The sequence below is a fragment of the Belonocnema kinseyi genome, chromosome 9, assembly GCF_010883055.1.
Source record: "Belonocnema kinseyi isolate 2016_QV_RU_SX_M_011 chromosome 9, B_treatae_v1, whole genome shotgun sequence".
Lineage (NCBI taxonomy): Eukaryota > Metazoa > Arthropoda > Insecta > Hymenoptera > Cynipidae > Belonocnema > Belonocnema kinseyi.
The window spans coordinates 75,796,653-75,804,453 of record NC_046665.1 but is presented as its reverse complement, the minus strand read 5'-3'; positions in this window follow the sequence as shown (position 1 = coordinate 75,804,453).

Sequence of the window (7,801 nt, the reverse complement as noted above, 5' to 3'; positions counted from 1 at the left end):
ATTATAAAGTTGTGTAATAATTTATTACGCTAGCTATTAAATAATTAATTATTATTCATTATTAATTGTCTAAAAAAAATATAAAAAATTAATAAAAAGCGAAGGATCACAGAGTATACATATAGAGAATTAGAAGTTTATTTTATATTTGAAGTATAATTTACTTTTTATGGGGCATATCGTTAGTTCCCTGCTTCGCTTAGTCAATTTGCATACATCTCTTTCTCTTGGACAGTAGAATGTATTATGTGTCTAGAATAAATTTTAGCTATGGTTTGTATTTATGACATCCAGTTTTGGCGTTGGTAACTAACTGCCACTCCGAATCATTCAACGAAGCTTATCAGCATTTTTCAACGTTGTAAAAACAAAAGTAACCTTATGGAAGGAAAAATATAAATTAATTGAATTTTCGGAATAATAATAGACTGGCAAGGTGACCTTTAGGTCTGCTTTTTTGTTTGAGTTGATACTCTTCTCAATGAACGGTACATACCAGAGGTTTTCTAAGGAAAATAAAGAAGACGCAATGTTGACCCATTTTATAGAAAAATTCTTTTTAAAAATTGCGAACGGATGGTCATCGAGCCAGTGTAAAAGTATTTCGAAGCTTCTATAGCTCCCTGGTAGAGCAATTGGCAATTGGTAATTGGCTGGAAAAATAATTTTTTTTCTGCAATAAATTATTAGAATTTTTAATGAAACGATAAATTAAGCGATTTAACCAGGCAAACGTTTAGAATTATTGTTAATTTTGTTGCTATGATATCTAAAATATGCGTCTGTCACGATCACGAAGGAATAATAAGGAGACCTAACTCCGTTTCCCCACTTGGCAATAGAAACATTACCGTTACTGGTATGCAAATTACAGGAAGATATTAGATTTGAGTGCGCAGGTGCGCAGTTGTCCTCTTCTTATACATGGAAAAGTGTGCGAGTGAGAAAGTTTATCAAATTGACGTAAGTTAGAGAGGTTCTGCTTGTTTGTTTTGATGCAAGTGTCAAAAATGTTGTGTTCTAAGCCATGAGGTGTCAAGTTCCGGGTTGTGGCGGAATCATCGAAAGCCGTAGATTCCGAATTATTATGTTTTAGGCTGTTAACTATTAAGTTTAAAAAAATCTTTTTCTAAATTTTAATCCGAAAGCTTAACAAACGACCCTTGAGTGTCGGCTACTCTATTGATATAGCCTATCTGCTTGTTCTTTATTATCGAATTCTTATTTCAATTTCAGCCTCTCTGCTTGTTATTTATGACCTATTTTTATTTCAATTTCGGAAAGGACATTTTAAAGCCTTTAAAACATTTAAACGAGCTAGCTGGACCTTTGAAGTTTAAATATATCTACCTGAGTGCCTGCGGAGAATTTCTCAGACCTTCTCAGAGCCTTGAGAATCTTAGCCTATTCATCATATTAGAAATTTAAAAGGTACTTACCCATACGTTTCCTTCTCAAAATGTGTTCACACATTTCTCAAACAAGTACCGAAAATAATTTTTATATATTTATTTTGTGTATCTTTCGTATGATGATCAAAAAAAGAAGAGAACTTCTCTAACTTACGTCAATTTGACAAACTTTCTCACTCGCCCACTTTTCCATGTATAGGAAGAGGATAACTGCGCACCTGCGCACTCAAATCTATGATCTTCCTGTATTGTGCCTGCCACTTACGGTAATGTTTCTATTGCCAGTTTCAGATGGCTTCCCACTGACAGTTGGGTCTCCTTATTATTCCTTCGTGGTCACGATATATCGTAATGATCATATTAACGAGAAGTTGGATATGGGTAGGGATTTGACCAACAGTATTTTTTTGACTAGTTGTAGGGGGCCTTCCCGCCCCCCACAAGACGTTGGAAAAGGGTAGGATTTTGTCAAACATTATTTCTGTGACCTGTCGTGAAAGGGGTATTTCTAGCCGCGCGGATGTTTAAAAGCACCTAAAGGGTAAGTTAAATTATGATCATTCCGATATCGTGACATACCCATATTTAAAACATTGAAGTAACAGAAATAACAATAATTGTTAACTCCTGTCTGGTTAAATCGCTTCATTTATCATTCAAATAAATATTCGAATAGTTTTTTGCCGAAAAAAAAACATTTTTCTAGCAAAAAACAGATGACGCCCTTATTCTGCAATTGTACTTTTTTTATTCATTAAAATGCTTGTTTATTCCATTTTTGATTAAAAATTTAATATTATTATGCTATTTAATGATCATTTTCTCCTTATTTTCAATGAAAACTTTGTTTATCGTATTTTTATTATTCTTCGTTTGGACGATTGGGCATTTTATTAAAATTCTTTATACTTCAATAGTTTCTAATATTTATATTTTTAAATTAAAGTAGGAACAGTGTTTTAAATGAAAGTTTCGAAAATAAATACGAAATGCCAGTGGATGCAGTGACTCATTTTACAATGACTCTATATATTCTCTATATTCTCTATATAGACTCTAATATATTATTTATGTGTTTTTTGTAGCTTACGGAAAACAATTTAATTTTGTACTTATTGTTGAAATTTTTTGTTTGCAACAATTTTTTCCTTCTTTCATTTAAAAACGTAAATACTAGAAAATATTGAAGAATAAAGAATTTTAATAAAACACACAATTGTCCAAAAGAGTGATAAAAATACGATAAACAGAGTTTTTCTTGAGAATAAGTAATTAAATATTCATCAAATGGCATAATTATATTAAATGTTTTTTAAGAATGGAATGAACAAGCATTTGGATAAATAAAAAAGTCTGTCCGCTTTGCGAGTACATTCTCATCGCGTGCTACGTTCACGGTTCGCTTCGCTCACAAATTTGAGCGCGCCTAGGGCGTGCAGACGGTTGAATCTCGCGCTTCGCGTTCGATAATAGGTTACCTCGCGCTTCGCGCTCGGATATTTATTCTTTGCATTTGGAATGTTTGAAAAAAACATTTTAAAAAAGATCTTTTTTTAATGGCAGTATTTATATGTGTCTTCATATTGTGAATTGTCTACTTGGATTTTTTTTCTCTTAACTTTCGTCATTTTTCCACACATTTTTTTAAATTTTATTTTTTTCAATGTTATTTTTCATGAATAAAATAAAAAGTACGCGTCCTCTCAAGAATTGATTCTTAACGAAGTTGTAGATATTTTTTGGGATAACCATTTTTGTTAATTCATCTTTTTTCGTATCCTACATAGCTTGTCCACAATATGGAATTTTTTATTTTCCATTATTTTTTGTGCAATCAAAATTTGAATTTTCGATTTTTGAACAAAATCAAAAAATTGGTTATGATAATCTTGTAGAGCTTGAAAAAAGAAATGTTTTTCTTCTTCTGACTTTTTTTCATATCGTGCGTTTTTCGGCTTCAAATTTTGATTTTTGGTTGATTAAGGAAATTTTGAAAACGCAATAACTCTGAGAATTTTCTTTTTATCGAAAAAAGTCATAAGGATAAATTGTTTTTTCTTTTTAATACTATAAATATCCGTACATAGAATTATCAATTTCAGAAAAAAGTTCTCTCAAAAATGTTCAAAATGCGCTCACTTTTTGAATTTTTATCAAAAATGGTTGGTTCACGAACTCGTCCTTTCTTTTAGGACTTAAAAAAAGTGTGCCAAAGATGAATTTGATTCGTTCATTTTTTCGAGAGTTATCTTGTTTACGGACGGACGGCTGAACGGCCGGACTAACAGACAGACCGACGACATTGTGAAAACCTGATTTTCGGATTCAGGGGGTATCAAAACGTGGAGACCCGTTGAAAAAATGTGATGTCAAATTTTCGACAATTCTAATACTTTCTCAATCATAAATGATGTGGATGTAAAAAAATTAGGATAGTACACGGTGAGCCTGAACGAGAAGTAAATAAAATTTTCTTGAAGAACTCAGATCTTTGCAGGATCATCGAGTAGAACATTAATAACGATGTTCTGTACAAAAATGAAAACATTTCGTCGAGCTCCTTCAAAATAAAACTGGTTTAAAGGTTTTTATACCTTTCTTTCACTCATTTGGTACCTAAAGCAGCTTTCAGCTGATTTTTCGAAGTTACATTTCAGTCATTCTCTACATGAATTTTTTTGAGCCAAAGCACTTGATTTACAGAAAATTTTTCCGCTTGTCCGGTGTCGCTATTTAAGTTTTAAAGCAGCTAAATAGTTTTTTTAAGTATGAAAAACGATCTAGTTTTACGCAATTTAAAAAAAAAATTGCAATTTCGTAAAACGAGCTAACGACAACAGATAAGCGGCAAAATTTGGTTTGACTAAAGTACTTTTAGCAAAACAAACACGTCCATTGACCAAATGTACCAAATGAGTGAAAGAAAGGTATAAAAAACCTTTAAAAGAGTTTTATTTTGAAGGAGCTCGACGAAATATTTTAATTTTTGTACAGAACATCGCCATTAATGTTCTACTCATAAATCCTGCAAAGATCTGAGTTGTTCAAGAAAATTTTATTTACTTCTCGTTCAGACAGGCCGTGAGTAGGAATGGAACGCGCAACCTTGCGTCTATCAGCTAAGCGAGCTACCAGGGAGCTACCGAAGCTTCGATATAATCTTGCTATTTATTTCTATTTTAACTGTAGCACATAATTTTTTTATTTTTACAGACTTCTTTTTCTGGAATTCTCTCCGTTTCCACAGTCTATTTGAATTATTTGTCATATATTTATCCCAGAAATTTTAACATTTTTTATCCCGCTTATTATTTCTTATTCTATTTCTGTTTCTTAAAATTCTCTTCTATCACGTTTATAATTTTTTGTCCTATTTTTCATTAATAATCACTCTTCCAATTTCTGATCCATTTGATAATTTTGGTTATTTTCAAACAAAACACAGCTTTAATTTCTTTCTACATTTTTTTGTATCGCTAGGGAATACTGCACGTGCTTGTATATACCAAATTTCAATCAGTTTTTGCTATTCACGAGACGCTTGGACAACAATTTCTCGTATTTTAAAGCACTCTTCCCCTTATTCGATCTAGCATTCATTATTCTAAGTTGATAATCTGATCAAATTAAACATGTTAAAGAAATAGCACACTCAAGATTTATGAAACTGCAGATTTGAAATATAACAAGATACAAATGATCGGAATAAAATAAAATAGATTAGATAAAACACATTTACTTGTAATTTATATTTATATATTCCACTGTTAAATTCTATTGGCAAATTTGTGTAAGAAACTCTAGTCTTTTGAAGGAGTTTTAATTTTCTACCTAGATAAAAATCGAACTCTACAGTTTGTTTCTACTCCATATTTTGCCTTTTCATCTTTTTATATCCCTTTTCCTTATTTTTCACATTCTAGCTTCTAATAAGAAGACATCATACGGTTCACCAGATTTTAATCTCTATCCCTTTCCAGAAAGATTTTAAAGCCGCTTGGAAGATGAAGGGAATGACGTAGAGCGATAAAAAAGAAAATGGAAAAGGAATAATATGTTGGAAGCAAAGGACTTACGGAAGAAAGCTGAGTGGGAAGGTGTGAGATTTTTCATTCTCTTGGAAAACTTTTTCAAAGGTGTTTGATAAAGAATTAGGAAAATGAATAAATATAATTTCGAGTCTAAATCATGCTTTTATTTTTGTAAAATTATGTGGATTTCTATTAGTAATCTCATTTGAGATGGTTGTGTCAGAAGAATTTTTTTTGCATATATCGTTTAGGAGCAAAAACAAAGTTACTGTTTGACCAGGAAATAACTTTTTTTGTAATGCATTATTTTCTGATAGAGAGTAGGTATTTGCGATTTACTTTTTTTATTCCTATTCTTTCAAATGGTGTTAAAAAATTTTAATAATATATATATATAGTATACATAACCTTCTATTTCTAAAAAAAAATCATTCTAAAATGGTGACTTTGATGAAATCCACTTTTAAGAATTTCGCAAAAACAACCACCTTTTTCTTATTAAAATTTTTTAACGTCATTTCAAAGAACAAGAATAAAAAAGGTGAATCGCAAATACTTACTCTCTATCAGAAAATAATGCATTACAAAAAAAGTCATTTCCTGATCAAACAGTAAGTTTATTTTCACTCCTAAACGATATATGCTTGAGAATACTGCCTAACGCTACTATTTTTTTTTTTATTAATAATAATAAATAAGATTTTTGAAAATTAGATTTGTTGTATTTTGCCTAAATTAAAAATTATACTGTAACTATGTGCACACGGCGACGGTAGCAATAACCTAGGGCGATTATATTTTCTTAGTTTGAAGATTATTTAGATTTTCTCTATTTTTAAACTAAGAACTTTTCAATTAATTCCAGTAAACAAAATCATATTTATGTTTGAGGCTTAAAGAAAATTATATGTAAGTTTTAGGCTAAAATAAATTATTTGTTTCCCCTACAAATGGTTACCCCGTATTAAAATTAAAAAAAAACACTATTCTCTTATTTATTATTATTAATACAAAAATAATAACGTTAGGTGGTATTCTCGAGCGGCAATCCATCCAAGTATCAATCTCATCCAGCTTTGATTTACTTCAGTGAATTTATCAAAATGATTAATTTGAATTGTATAGTATACAATAATGATTAAACTTGATCAATTTTATGAGTTCACTGAAGTTAAGCAAAGTTGATTGCGGTTAATACGTGGATGCGTGACCTCTTGATAATAGCGCGTCACGTTATTTTTTTTATTGTTAACAATAAAGAAGAGTGGTTAAACAACTACCTAAAGGTCCCACTAAGAGCAACGGCCATCTACAAAATTATAAGAAGTAGACACCTTTGACGAATTTGGGGCCTATGTCAATTTCGGGCCCGATGTTAGTTTTGAGCCCTATGTTTATTTCGGGTCCGATGTTAGTTTTGGGCACTATATTTACGTCGGACCCTATATTAATCGTGGATCCAATGTTAATTTTGGACCCTATATCAATTTTTGATCATACGTCGAATTTGGACTCTATGTTTATTTTGGGCCTTATATCGCATTTAAGCCCTGTGTCGAAATTTACAATGCGTTAATGCTGGGTCCTTATTTGATTTTGGGCCCTATATCAGTTTTGTGCCTTATTTCGAGTTAGAAATTAATATCAATTTTTGGCCCTGTACCAAAATAGGACCCTATGTCAATTTTCAGTCTTACGTCGATTTTGTACCCTGTATCACTTCTGGGATCTATTTCCATTTTTTGTTGCACAATGGACGGACGAGGACACTCGATCGAAACTATAAGGGTTTCTGCCCAGGGCTACGAAACCCTAAAATGACACCGACTCTTAGCAGAACCGCTGCAAATCACATCAATAGCCACGTATTGCCTAAAGAAATAATAATGACTGACGCTTTTAATTTTTCGAAAAATGTAATTTAAGATAAACGACAATTTACAGTCAAATCGGTCAGTTAATTAAACTAATCTAAATAGCAATATTTCTTTTTAATTAAAAAGTTAATCATAAAGTAACAAATAGGGTTTCAAATTAATCAATTCAGTAATTTTTTTATAAGCAGTGTCTATATGTACAAATTGTTCTATTTGTACTGAAATTTCGGTACACGTAACCTTAGTCTATTTTACAGATGTTTAGCGGTAGTGAGAAAGTGTGCAGTGACAGGTAGTAACAAGTTTTTACGGAGTTTGTGTGAGCGGTGTGAGTGAAGTGTGAGAGTGGAAGTCTAGGAGGTGGGTAGGGTTGTGAGGGTGAATGGGGGAGTTACAAATTAATTTTCATTGTATTTGTGGGGTGGGATTTCGCTAAATAGGGATGGCGAGGTTAGGTTAGCAAGTAGCGGGGTAGTTTCGT